This window comes from Vicugna pacos, chromosome 22 (assembly GCF_048564905.1).
Source record: "Vicugna pacos chromosome 22, VicPac4, whole genome shotgun sequence".
Taxonomy (NCBI): Eukaryota; Metazoa; Chordata; class Mammalia; order Artiodactyla; family Camelidae; genus Vicugna; species Vicugna pacos.
In genome coordinates, this window is record NC_133008.1 from 4,201,708 (window position 1) to 4,216,982 (window position 15,275).

Below are 15,275 nucleotides of genomic sequence, written 5' to 3' on the forward strand. Positions count from 1 at the left end.
AGATAGAATGCACACACACACAAAAAAAGGCTTCTGGCACTCCTTCTAGAAATAAGAATTATTGATTAAACCTAATAAATATAAAAATTAAAGGTATAAGATTTTAAAAAATTGAAATAAAAGTTTGTAAAATTGGTATATTTAAATGGTCTTTATATAAAACTTTTGCTTAATTATGTTGTGGGATAGATATGTTTCAATGGAAAAATGCTTCCCCTTCTTGGTATTATAAGGCTGGGCACATATCTGTCCCTCAAAAAATATTAATTGAACAAAGTAAAGGAAACCAGTAGAGTTACATGAGCCGTCCAATATAATGTAAAACTAAAAACAAATATTTAGTGGCTAATAAAAAAATAATAAAAGATTTACCCTGGGTTTAACTTATAACTCAAGGAAAAGAGACTTTACTAAATGCCTTATGCAAGCTTTGGAAGACATGATACAGTAAACCTTAAAGTTTTAAAACATGGAATTCTTCGTTTACAGCTCTTCTCACTGACACATAAATGCCAATTAAGGACATAAAATTGGGTCTGGGTGACAGAGCAGTTTTCTGGGGAACTGGAAGACTCTGTTTTGTCTTGCAGATCAGAAAGGTAAATGCAGCAAACAGTGACCTAGGACTGAGCCTAATTAATTCGCTCAATGAAATAGAACTTAGAGCTAAGAAATTTTTGGCATTTATGAACTCAGAACTCTAACGGGTCCTTCAGACTTTGTCAAGCAATCTTAACTGTCTGTTTCATAAATACTAAGCCTTAGTGATTTGAGCAAGAAATTCAGCTTACTGCAACTATTATTATACCTATCTTACAAGTAAGTTTTAAAGTGAAGCTATGAGATCTTTAGCTTTTGTCTGTTTATAAGCCTGCGTACACATTATAGATGTGAGATATTTCTACTGCTAAAAAAAAAAACAAAGTCAAAGAGCTCTGCTTAATTGACGTAAAAAACAAGAGCTTAAAAATTAAGTATTTTTAAGATAAAAACTGAACAAATTGACTTTCAGCGTCACGTGAACTGGAAAATATTCAATACTAATTTAATATTTGATATTGTTTAGTTTAAGTATGTTCTAATTAATATAGACATCTTTAAAGTCATCAATATTAACTATAATACCTTTACTGTACCCAGGTTTAATGAAAGTCAAATAAGATCCTGTTATATCTGTTGCAGTTTTGTCAAAAAAAAAAAAATACCGTAATGTGGTATGGTAAAATTTTAAGTAAATTAAACTCAAATGAGATGAGAGTTTTGGGTAAATTTTTAAAACATGTTTTTAAAATGTATGCTTAAGATAATCTGTAAATGTTTGGTATCTTTAAATTCTAGAGTTGTGCTAAATTAAGTTAAATGATAGGATTTTATTTAATAGCTATGCCATTTTCAGATAAAATAAGATTGAAATATGAATTACTTAGCATTTAACTTCCTGTTATAGTGAAACTAAAGGTGTTTAGAAATATTAATAAATGGTTGGTGCCACCCTGAAATAGTCTCTATTAGTAAGGGAATGATCTCAGTATCCTACGAAAGTAATATAAATGTGTAAAGGAAGATATAAGAATGGAATTATATTTTGTTAATGAAACATAGTGAATTTCTCCTGAATCTGGTTACTTCTGAATGGAAGAGAAAATAAGGGACACTAATATGAGTATAGAAAGCTGTGGAAGGCTTGTGGAAGAGGAAACCTAAGGAAAGAGTTTTGTACGTGGTCAGAATTGGCTAAGTTTAGAATCAAATTGGGCAAAGTAAATGAATCTTAGAAGTAAGCTGGTACAAGGCTAGATTTGGTTTTCTCTCTGTTAAGAGGAAAAATTTTTCTTAAAATGTTAATCCACTTTCAGTAACAGATTGTAAAACTTCTTATATCACTTAGTTGATCTGTTCTGCCTTTACCTTTGATGTATTTTCTTGTTAATGAATTAGTACTACTTTACAGTGATCTATATGTTTATCTGACCAAGTGTTCTGAAATCTTTTAACAAGCTCCCCAGGTATCAATTTTTAAATAAAGTTCTTTTAATCTCCAGTTAAGTTTGGGATGCTACAGAGGGCCCCTGAAACATCCCAGGGAGTGATTTTGAACTAGTAAGTTTCATTTGCCATGTTAAATAACATGGTATTGTCAAATGAATCATAAATCTTCTAAGGTTATATTGAATGAGAAAATATTATTAATATAGAAATTGTAGAAATTATATGGACTCCCTAAAATTCTGGTATATCTGAAATGTTACCAGTGATAATTCTGGATATAGTGACCAGGTTTCTTTATAGATTATAGTGTAACGGTGTTTAACCATGCTTTTAAATCTTTTGCCATATATAGACAGTTAATTGTTTTCTTCTGATGATTTTGAAATTGCTTGTTCTTCAAGGAGATTTATTGATTTCTAATAAATTCCAAACTATAGCACTGAACTAAACAGGGTAAGGAATTTTTAATGTGTAATGAAAACTCTGATTAAAAGAATTTGTTATGAGGCAGTGAGTAAACTGATGAATATGGTTATCATTTTTGATTTTGTTTGAAATACTACTGGCTTTTAACCTGTTTCCCAGACATAAAGAAACTCTTCCTCTTAAACTAGTTATGAATCACAGAAGTTTGATAAATTATACCTATGTAAGCAGACTTGAAACAGTTAACTTTTCTCTCTATATGATCGCTCAAGAGACTAAAATCTCTTAGGTCCCCAGTGGCTCTATCAGACAAATGAGGAAGATCATCTCCTAACAGATATAGGATTCTCAAGGAATTTTAAGCATTTTAAAGAGAAAAGAATTTACCTAAATCTGTGAGGCAGAAATACATGACAAGCCCTTGACGTGGCTTTCCTGGCCTTGGCAAATCTTATTAACATTCTACCCTGAGACACCGTATTAAAACTTCCAACACAGCCAATTTAAAAAAGCCTATATGATCAAATAATCAGACTTAACTTGTAAAGAATTTAGTCTTGATTTGGCTATATTTGAGAAAAATGAGTGTAACTTTAGAGAGAAAAAAGATTATATTTTAGTGGATATTAAATTCTAGTTTTGTTAATTGAAGTCCATATTTACTAAGACACTTCCCAGATCATTCGTTGCTGTTATGTCACATTTCTCTACAGTTTAACTGGATTATGAAAAGGATACACTAGTTTTGTTTCTGAAGCTCAGTAATCTATCCTTAGGTAAAGTTCCAATGCCCCATGACCTGCAGCCAGGGGATTATACATACTGCAACAGGCATGACTTAAAGAACTGTCTCCAACCTGAAGGGAAGGAACTTTTATCAAGTACTCTTAACTAGACCATAGACAAAAAAGCTGAAGGAAACGTAGTTTCGGATTCATTTCCTATCAGAAACAGCCCCTGCAGTGCACTGGCCTATAGAGCACTCCTCACCTTAAAACAATGCCCAAATGGAGAAAAAGCTACCAGGCCAGGATGAGAAGGAGACAAGATATGAGGTAGACAGCTGACCCAAGACACCAGACCAAGCTTGTATAACAATTACTTTGACAATTTCTCCTACCTTTGAATATGAACTACTCCAATTGTTAAGTTTATGGTAAATTACCTATGTCTAGTACTTCTGTGTTACCTTGGTGGGTTACCTTACTCCAACCCTCAAACTAGATAGCCCTCAGAAACATTATTTAAAAAGAAATTATACTTCTGTTTAGGCAACTGTTGCTCTTACAAGGTGAGAGACCTCACCTGGCCAATTAATACCTGTTCTGACCCTGACCATAAATATGAAATTTCTCATAAGATCACTCAAACTCAATCAGAAATACAAGCAAAATTTTAACCCAAAATTATAGCTTCTTGACTATTAAATTCTTACTCGTGACTTCATTAACGTTACTAGCTATATTACTTATATCCTGTCTATTTTATAAAATTGTTGTCTGTTATATTTCCCAATGTGTAACTAGGCCTACAAGATTGATGATGGCTAAACATCTTGAAGAAATAGATAAAATTTATAACCCTGCATAAAATAATTATAATAGTGTGTTTCTAGGTATGGGAATTAGTAATGAAGGGTAAACATTTCCTGTATCATAATAGACTAGTAAGACAGGCGATCCAGAGAAATTTTAGTATCATCCGGGCCTGAGACAAAACCTAACACCATGAATGGCAGATCCAAAGATTGTTCACCTGAACTAGGAATGACCCATCCTAGCACCGTGGGACACAATTGGTCATGAAATGTCTCTCAAGATATTGGTCGAATTTAGGAAAAAGGGGGGAGAACTGTGAATGAAAATACTGCAACCATGTCAGTAAACAAAGAATGCTGAAACCAAGCCATCAGCGGCTGCTGTCAAACACCAGTGAGGACATGCCTGCAGCCCAGCCTCTCAGTCACTCACAGTGGTGCCCTCTGAGCCGACTCAGAATAAGGAAGGAGAGGATACTGTCCCTACATAGCTAGGTGCTTACCAAAGAAATGAATTCAATGACCCATATGTTTACTTCATCCCATACATAGAAAAGCACTAAATACTTGAACTTTAGTTATCTGGCTTTCTTTAGATAACAAGCAATCTTTTATTGTTCTAAGTACCTGGTCTTTGTTGTAAAACTACTATTTATCCTAGCTCCTCCCATACCTCTTGGGAGCAGTCCCTGAGAGTGATCTGAGGGTCTGTCATCCAGGCTCGAGCCCTCCCGCCAAATAAAACATAACTATTAAATTTTAGGCTGAAAGATTATTTCAATGAAGTCCCAGAATAGACACAACTCATCAATTCTGTAATGGAATACACTGAATCAAGAACCAAATGCGTGTTATAGTCCAGAAAAACTACGGGTCCCTCTTTCTTCCTGTCATTATACAACCCCTCCAGAACTCATTACTTTGCTGTCTGCTCACTTGGCAACCAAACTCAGAGAAGAGTCAACTCAGCAGAGCGCCATGTTCGGGAGAACCCCCGTCGAAACACTGCGGGCTGCCTGCCCTCCCGCACTGTCTGCCGACCCCTAGTGTCCTCCGTGGAGACCAGGCCAACAGAACTGCTCCAACAGCTGCAAAGTCCCACAGATTAAATAAAAACATTTTATTTTGTACTATATGTTACGTATATACCCATCTCTGAAAACAGCTTTGAAAGAAGCCCAAATCTTCAACATTAATCTGCAAAGTCAAATCCGGTCCCCAAGGAAAAACAAGTCTTAAGACGATGCTAAGGCCTCCAAAGTCCTCTCCAGGACCGTCCACAAAACTGCCTGCAGGTCTGCAGCTGCAGGCGGTTACATGTCTATATTTAAGCAACCCCTTCCTGCCCTCGGGAATTACAATGTCCCTCTACGCCCTCCCGTCTCAGGGTAAGAGCAGCCGTTGCAGAACCTTGCAGGGAAGCACTGACAGGGCGACAAAGAGGATCAGAGCTAAACTAATACATCTGATGACACGACCTTGTCACTGTGTCACTTTACAGATGAAGATATATATAGAGAGAGGTGGGGTGATATTGCTCAAAGTCACACAGCTAATAAGTGGCAAAGTCTATAACTCTGTTCTTCCCTCCTGCTTGACGCCCCAGCTGGGACGCCCACAGGGTTCTCTCGTGCCTGCCTGAGCAGTCCTTTCCTGTCACTCATAACCCACCACAGGGTCTGTCCCTAGCCTGCCTTTTCGGCATCTTTTCCCTCCAGTTTTGCAGGAACAAGGCTGCTCGGGCCACTGTATGAATTCCGGGTCCCCAAAACCTCCGTGCTCAGGCTGGTCTTGCCTGTGCATCCGGCCCCCTGCTCAGAGGCTCTTCCTCCCCTGCAGGAGGACGTTCCCACTCTCCGCAGGGACACCCCCTCAGGGGAGCCCTCTTCTCGCCCTCAGCACGGCAGGTGTCCCAGGCCACATCCCGAGCTGCCCCATTAGGACTGGAGGTGCCCAGGTCTGCTAATCAGATCAGCAGCCTCAGACCCAGAGATTATGCCCGGGCCACCCTGCAAACCTACAGCCCGCCTCACAGCCCCCAGCCAGCAGCTCATCTGGAAGTCACAGCAAGTGCCCCACCCCATTCAGAAGCCTCTTCATTTGCCAGCACCGCTAATGACTGGTCTCCAACCTTTGGTCAGTTTTGCAAAAAAGAGCATCTTCTTCTGTGAACCGGGGGTTTTCGCTTCTGCTCCCCATCCTTACTGGAAACGTCAAGGGAAACCAAAAGTCCTTTTCTCAACCCTTTTCTTATGACACCCTCCCACCCACAATATTCACATGCTCAAGAGCTTTGCGTCCTCGTGATTTTGTTTCCCTTACGGTAACTGGCTCAAAACACTGCTTGATTTTTTTCTTCTTTGATAGTATTTGTACACAGTTTATAGGCTTTAATCTGTTTTTGTCTCTCTCTTCAGTATCCCTAGCAGTTACCTATTCTTACTCCCTTCAGCAGACTCCCACAACATCTAGTCTAGGAAATCAGCTTTGATGAGGGGGCCGGGGGCAGTCACAGAAGATGCAACTAAGGCACAGAGAGGCTGCATAATTTGCCCAAGAAGATCAGCTTCAACCCCCAACAGTGTGTGTCACTTCCCTCTGTTTAACTCTTATGCTAAGCAAGATAACTTTTTGTAGATTATGGTTATAAACAGATGAGGTATCAAAATAAATTCAAGGACACACATCAACTCTAAGATGTTCATTAACTCAAATATTTTGTTTCTATTTATTTTATTTCTATTAAAAATAATTAAGAACCTCTGCAGTCAATACAGCAAAATATTTCTGGGATATAATCTAAAATATAGGGGTGTTAAGTGTGTCATAACTCATACGTATTTGTATGTTGACAAGACAAAATGATTTGAAAGTCCCTCTCCCCTCCCATTACTCACTACGGGCTCTCACCTGAGCTCCCAGACCACACATCTAACAGCCTTTCACTTTACCCACATCTGAACTCATCAGTTTTCCCCCAGAACTCCCTATGCAGCTCTCCCTCCTCAGAGCACAGCAGGACCATAATTTACCACATTAATCCACACAGAAACCTGGGTCTTAATCCATTCTACCTTCACAGAAAACATTCATCCTTTCCTTTTTACCATCTAAACATGCCTTCAATCTGTTCGCTTTTACCCACTGACCATCCCACCGCTGAAGTGGAAGCCACCAACACTGCCCACCTGGACTCACGAGTCTCCCAAGTGGCCCCACAGCCACTCTCCCCTACTTGAGACAAATAGGATTGTGTCACTCCCGCGCTTTTTGGACTCTTTTCAAACTCACGGTTCTTAGAAGAAACTCCAAGTTCTTCACCTGCTGAAGGTCTTTGCTATGAAACTGTCAGCTCAGGGAGGGCAGGACATGCCCTCTTCCCTCGGACCCACCCACTGGGAGAGCAACAGGTTGGGAGGACCTGCTGAGCTACACCTGCCTGTATTCTAAACCTGGTCTTGAGTTCTTTGCAAACTGCTTCACTTATCCATACAAATCCAAGGTAGATTAGAAAGATTTTAGATGTTGAGCTTGACTATTGATTTGGGGATTTTGCACTTGCAACCTGCAAGGACATGTTCTAATGATTCTGTCTTCTTAAAACCACACCCAGATTCAGGTAGTATTTGTGGAATGTCTTCCGAGAAAAAGGGACTGTACTTATACAGACTTTATATTGTATAACATGAACAACCTGGACAGGGTCACAAATGGAACAGCCTCACAAGTGATAGAAGACAAGTTAGAGGCATATAGCAACAGGTCACAAAATGGTAAGAGCAAAGTTGTTTCTCCAAACCCCGAAAAAATTCCTTGAAGAACAGAAATCTCTGAATTTTGAAAGTAAAATACTATCATATAAAGAAATGAAATAAATAATCCTCTTCGTCAGGGTTTCAAGATCTGACTGAAGAATTTTTAGCATGCCATACTGAATCCTAGCACAGAAAAATCAGATGGACTAGTGGTGAGTATGTTCCAGGGAAATGGCAGTAATTCCTCCACTTGTAAGAGGACACACACTCAGATGACGAAGGTGAATGTAAACCACATTCTGGAGAATTTCAGAAGATTCAGTCACCGCTTCAAGATGGTGATAGCACGGTAGGACAGCTTGGAAGCATGCTTCTAACTGAGTCACTGGCATTCTTTCACTGCAGGGGGAAAAGGAGGCCCCCATTCAAGAGTAGAGATGTTCCTGTCATGTATCACAGGCCGTGCCTCGGGGACTCAGTGCCCTGCAGCAGCCCTGCCCGAGGCGAGGACAAGCAAGGTGGCCCACGCAAGCAGGAGGGGCACTTTGCTTGAGAAATCCCATCTCCGATGGGAGCAAGAGGGGCTGGTGGGGTTGTGTGAACCTGTAAATTCTCATTGAAACACTCCTGCATACATTCAAGTGATACAATTAAGAGTAGCAGGCTATTTAACAAAATTTCAATTGTCAGTGTTAATAATACAATTTCTTTCCTCTTGTCCCCTGCACTCTGACACGGGCTTAGGATCTCTCACACCTGCACCTCTGATGCAATAGTTGTGAAGTTATTTTACTTTGCTGCAAGTGTTTCCACTCCCCGTGTCGCTGTGACTGTCGTGTCTTAACACAGTCAGATGTCTTCCTGGATCGCTCCCTGAGTTCCTTCCTCCTGCTTCTCAGATCCTGAGATAAAGAACAGGTGAAGGCACATGACTAGAAAAGGCACAGTGGACTAGACCAAAGTCCTCAGTGACCCCCTAGGTGAGTGCTGCCCACCCCTTACCTTTGATTCTCAAGGTTCTGCCCAGGGTGACATCCAGACAGGAGAGAGTCTTGGACCCAATTAAAAGCTGTGTGGTTTGGTTGCGGGGACAGGTGCAGGAGCTGGTTCCGGAGCCGGGCCCCTCACCACCTCTGCTCCTCTGTCTACCGAGGCCCCGCTGCCAGGCCCCCAGTCTCCCTGATTTTCTGTCCTTCTCATCTACTCTACTCCAAGCGCTTTTCCTCTTCCTTTTTTCCCTGATTATCCCCAGCTGGGGTGATTTTTCCATCACAGTATCTGAAAAAATTTCCTGCAGCTGAAAAAGAGGTCTCCAGATGTCAATGCCAATATGCTGGTTCTTGAAGAGAGCCCCTGGTTAGGGGGACTCTCACCAACAGTCACCAGGATTCAGACATGTTGCAGGTCGACCACCCCCAATAAGAGTTTGCTGTAACCCCAAGGCACGCACAGCATCCCTGCTCACAAAACTGTAGTTGGCCCACTCATCCGTTATTAAGAAGCAAAAAGAAAAAAATTACTCATGTTTCTTACTAAAATTATTTATGAGGTGGAAAAAGAAATTGTAATACAAAAGAACAAATTTGACTCCATGTTAGATGCGTTCATTTCGCTTTAAACCTGTACCATGTTTTCTAGGCTGAGACTTGCTATCTCTGCACCTTTTTTGAAAGGAAGTTGCCTTTAGCCTGAAATATACAGGAGAGCCTATTCTCTGAGCTCTGATCTTCAAGGATGTTAGCTCTTCTACACTTACGTAGAGATGGCAAGTTGCAAAATAGAGAATAACTTTTGTTTTTTTTTTTTGGAGGTTTTACGGGGACACTATGATTTGACCCACATGGACAGCTGCAAGAACGAAGGATTTCAAGGAGAAACAATTCGTACAGGAAGAAGTTTGCAACAACCAACCACACCCCCGCCGCTTTTTACTGTAAAAGGAGACTGAATTCTGACTTGGGGAAGAGAGATCTCCTGGATAACAGTATGCCATCTTCTGGGTCTGCCAGCTTTTCAAATAAACTCACTATTCCTTACTCCAAAATCTCATCTCCCATTTTTTGGCCTGTCATGCTGCAAGCAGAACGAGTTTGGACTTGGTAAAAAAATGACTGCATTGGAGGTAGTATGTCTCCACAGTTTCCTCATTTCCAGTATGTCATAACCTATCAATTTTATATGCTGTTTAACAACATGATCAAAAAACCTATTATACGGAATTGATTCCACGGAAATAAAATTATTTCTACTCCTTCAAACCTTATTTTCTTCTATTTTATTTTGTTGCTTATTGAAAAGAAAATAAAGGTAAAATCATTTTATTTCACGTATTTTTTATAGCTACATATTGTAAATACTAATAAGACTTAAGATGCAATAAAAATTGTTCATATATTAGTATAAAGATATATACACAATCAATGCAGATTAGGAAAGGAGTTGATATTTACTAAAAATCCACTGCACATCCATTCTTTTACAAGCATATCCTGGAATATAAGCTCTGTTATCCAGGGGTCCCCCACCCCCATTCTCACTGCCGAGTCCCTAAGTAATCAACTACCAAAGCACCAGCATAGAACCACGCGATCACTATTTTAGGTATAAATGAGAGAATTAGCTCATTCAATTCTAAATCAGAAATCTTAAAATACATACTGAACTTATTTACAGTTTAAGAAAATTGGACACAAAAAAGAACAGTTTCTCCCCCACGTCACAAAGATAACAACTGGTAAAGGCAAGATTTGAACTCATCTGCCTGATTTTAAAAACAAAGGTGGAAAACCCTTCAACTGTGGAGGGTCCAGCAGCACAGTGTATCACCCTATCTTTGTTCAGATCTAGCTTTAGACAGCCTGAGACGGCACCCCATTCCTATGGAGCTCGAGGGCAAATGATAATAATAAGGATTTTATATTAAGTAGTTTCTTAGTTCTCATTTATATAAAGTGTCAGCAGGTCAGCAGAAAACTCTGGGAAATATGAGTGGGTCCATAGCTTTTTGCTGTCAGGACAGAGTGACCTTCCCATGAGAGGCCTCATGGACATAAACTAAAGGCAGCTGAGCAATGAAAAGTAGCAAGACCCTGGAACTCAAGCAAGAAGGATCCCTGCCATCCCCTGCCCAGTTGCCTCTTCACCCGCGTGGACACGATGGCAGAAGACCCATGTTCTTGTCCAAGTTACACCACCATGGATTCTCACCCATAAATAGTTACGACTCCATGCTCTCTTAAGTAATTTCCAACTCAAATATGATGACACCAATATCTCACCAGAATCTCTATGTCTCCACTTTCTCTCTTCTATTAGAAGACTATATCTATGGCCACAAAGCAGAAATCCAATTAAAACACCATGCACGAAGCCTGGTGAAAGTCTGCATAAAGAGACATTGTCCTCATGCTCAGTGAATGAAAACTCAGAAAAAGTAGTCCTTTTCCCTCTGCAAGTGGGAGGTAGGCTGATTATGTGTGTGTGTGTGTGTGTGTGTGTGTAAATCAAATATAATCAAGTCTGGAATGTGTACAGATATTTTTAATGTCACTGTCATTTCATGGGGATGAGCCAACATTTAAAGTAATTTGAGTCTAGTGTTCTGAGAGTCTCAGTCTCTTTTGGTGGAGGAGGGGAAAGGGAAAAGGAAAGAAGGAAAGAGTTAAATGAAGCAAAGCAGTAAGAATACTGCTAGGGAAAGGCAAGACATTAATTTTGCTCCTACTTGCATCACACACAAATTAGGGACTGGCTTTCCCCATGTTTTGTCTAGCACTGAGTTGCAGAAGAAGAGGCGATAGCCCATTTCTCACTGAGATTGTGACTATACGTGGGATCTTATAGACACAAATTATTTACCCTGATCAAACACTCTAGCAGCAGGCCGTAATTCTCCTATTTTGAGAGACAAGAAAACACGAATTGAAAGAGGGTATATAACTTGACAAAAGTCAGAGGACCAATAAACTAAAGAGGATGAATTCATACTCAGATCTGAATGCAGAGTCTGATCTTCCCACTCCCAGGGCTCGAGAATCCTTAACATACAGGCTCCCCAGCTCCACTGCATTGTTCCCGGCACCAAGCATTTCTCATGGCGATGGTCTCCAGTTCTCAGACACAGCACTTTTTGCAGCCAATAACCTCCATTCGACCTTGATCATCTACCTGCCTCGCCCACCAGGTTTCACCATAGAGGCAGGAAAGCTGGCTTTCAAGTGCATACAAAACCACCCCTGGTCTGACCTGGGCTCTTCCGCGGCTTTTCCAGCGTAAGGCAGCCATAAAACTGCTCACAGTTTGTACATGAGCCACACTACCGCTCTCCATCTGTCTCCCCACCTATACTACTTAGCTATGACCATTTTGAGAATCTTGGAAACAAATTTTTAAAAACAGAATAGAAAGGATTCTGTAACAATTACTTAATATTTGCAATTTTAAATGACAAGTAACAAAGTGAGTATTTACAAATCGAATCTGCCTTCCTAGGTGTCAGTTTTAACAGTTACAAAATATAATAGCAAAAAATTTTCACTTACAAAATTAACAAAAACATCAACAGTAATCTGGTATAAACTCAAAACCAATGCCCATGTTGTACATGGAGAAAGTACAGTACTGTACTGAGGGGTAAAGTAAGAGGTGTGAATGTAGAGAGATCAACATATTTTATGGAGGAAAGCAGTTTTGTAAAGATGTACTTTTTCCTAAAGGTAATTCAAAACTTACTAAAAAATCCTATGATAACCCTTATCTGTTTTTTCTTAAGTTTAAAAATGTATTTTAGAATTCTTCAGGAGTAATAAAGTCATAATACTAGCCAAGAAAATTAGGGATGGAAGAAAGAATCAAAAAATCGCACTGTCAGACATTAAATGTTTACAATATGTAAGATATAGCACTGGAGGAAGAAAGTAAGATTGACAGAAATAAACCATGAGCTCAAAAAGAGACTGTAGTATACATAAGTATTTTGTACAGGTGGGATTTCAAACCAAAGAGCAAAGTTTGAATTCAATAATAGTCCTGGGACAATCAGAGAATCACCTGGAAAAAACAAATTCTTTTCCGGTCATAATGACCCTAATAAAAATTACAGAAAGTGATGTAAATATTAGAAAGTACTAATAACAGCAAATACAACCCTTTGCTCATATTAATTCAACTTCTCCTCACTATGACAAGTACTATTATCATCTCCATCTTAGAGATTAAAAAAACCTACAGAAGAGATTTATACCATTATAAGACAGTGTTTCTAAGAATAATATCAAGGATAAACCCAAAAAGAATATATTTACTATCTTTAGTTTATTTTGGGCCAAAACAAAATAAACCTACTGAACAAAATGAAAGGCAAGAAATGACAAGAAGCTCTGTGATACATGTTGATGAAGACAAGGGGTTAATATTGATAACATACAAAGAGCTGTCACAAAGGAACAAGAAGCTCCCTCATTTAAATGTTTGCAAAGGACAAAGGGATCATTCACTTTTTGAGAATCAGATGGCTAATGAGTGAACAATGCTCAATACTTCACTGGTCATCAAGTGCAAACTAAAACAATGAAAAAGCACTTTGGCTCATCATATTGCCAAATATTTTTCAAAGATATTCTAGCTAGTGTCCATCTGTGGGAGAAAAAAACTGTGAGAGATCTTTTTGGAGGACGACGTGTCAATGGATATGTAAACTCTGAAAAATGTGTGTACACACAGACTCAACTCCACTTTTAAGAATCGTTTCGTATAGAAACAAAATCAGTTCAAAAAGATGTACTCATCAGAGCATTTACACAGCACTGTATACAATGGTGGGAAGAAAAGCTGAAGTGAAATCATATCCAGCGATAGAGCATTGGTTACATAAGTAATTCTACTTCTTTTCATTCCCCACTGTAGAAGGAATTTCTTGAGTCACTTGAAAGGAGCCTGTGATGTATGTAATTGTCACATCCACGGACTAAATTTTCAGAATCCTTAACTAAAGGAATACTTATACAAGATCACAGGAATGTTTGTACAAGAAGGATGCCAGTCAAACATCCTTTCTGACAGTGGAAATTGGAGAAAACTTAAATGTCCACCATCAAGACAATGATGCCGTAAATGAAGGCGAGCTGTGGGCACTGAGGGGCCGGCGTTTCAGCGTGGCCCAAGGCCTTGTCCACAGTACACTCCCACCAAAGTTGTCCTTAAACAAGAGACCAAACCTGCACATCAGGAGACCCCTCTATCTGAAAGGACCGGGTGAGTCTGGAGTGGAAGGACGTCTATGATATACACTTGAGTGAATAAACCGAGCTGCAGAATACATATAGTATGGCCTTATTTTTCAATAAAGTATATATACACACACATATACATAGATTTCTCATATACGCATCTGTATGTATGTGTGTATATATATATATAACATAGGCATAAAGTTCATGATATACATACTCCACATTGTCAGCAGTTTCTACTTTCAGGAAAAAAGGGGAAGGGATGTAGCTGTCTTTCGGTACAACCACAGTTCTCTTTTCAGTATATCAGTTAAGTATACTTGGAATTTAAAAGTTTATTTAATTCCGAAATAAAATGCATGATGCCTCCACAAGACAGAATGCTATACTGGTCATTAAAAATCATGCCAGGGGAGATAGAATATTGTAGAAAAACGTGTAATAAGCCAAATGGAAAATGGAGGTCTCCACATAGTAATCAGGCATAGAGTGCTCGCTGGTTTTTATGACAGAGGTAATACACACTGATGAAAAGAACAGAAAATAGATGTTAAAGTGTTTATTATTATCTCTGAGTAGTCGGACCAGGATAGACACTTTTGCCCCTTTTTTCAGACTCTTATATTAAATACACATTATTTTTCACCTGGAAAAAGCATTTTTAGATGTCTAGTAAAACACATTGATAAACATGCACGAGTACTTACCGAAACAAATAACTAGGAGACACCACAGCAGCGTCACACAATGTAGAACGGGCGATCCTGAATAACACCACGCAGTTACATAAGGACCCACAAAGTGAGAGCACCTGCTGTAACAGGGCGTGGCCCCCTTCTAGTTGTCAGTTGTGTCTTCAGGGCTGAGGCAGTTCTCAGCACGGCCAGTGTCAGTGCTGGCATCTGGATGGATGCCACTGGAGGTGAGGGCACCTGCAAGCCGAGAGGAAGAACAGAAATCATCCTCTGCTTTTTCTGTCTTGTTTCATTGTTACTTTAAAAGAGAGGCGTAAATAAGATAAAGAATCTTCCCTACTGAAATTTCAGTAATGAAACCGGTTTTAAAGTGTTCACAACTTATATTCTGCCTATAACTGTCTTTTCAACAAAGCATCATATCTATTAAATGTTAATTAACTCAGTTAATTAACTACCTGTTGAAACCTTTTAAAGAACATGAAATGTACTATGTAAAAACACCACGTCTGCAGTGACTAGCCCAGCTGTCTTGATGGCAGTGCAGTCAACCCCCACCATCCCGCGGCCATGAGCTCCTGATGCTGGTAAGAGAGCACGCTGCCGCCTCAGATAGAGAGGCACGGTGAAACCATTTTCTGAA

General features: G+C 39.5%; 1 long non-coding RNA gene across 1 annotated transcript in view; it reads right to left on the reverse strand.

Moving 5' to 3' along the window:
- Positions 1-15,275, reverse strand: part of LOC140688386 (uncharacterized) — a 139,099-nt gene that overhangs the window by 17,349 nt on the left and 106,475 nt on the right. The window contains exon 12 of the long non-coding RNA XR_012063030.1: positions 14,645-14,869. This is a non-coding gene — a long non-coding RNA (uncharacterized lncRNA). The remainder of the gene's footprint in view (positions 1-14,644; positions 14,870-15,275) is intronic.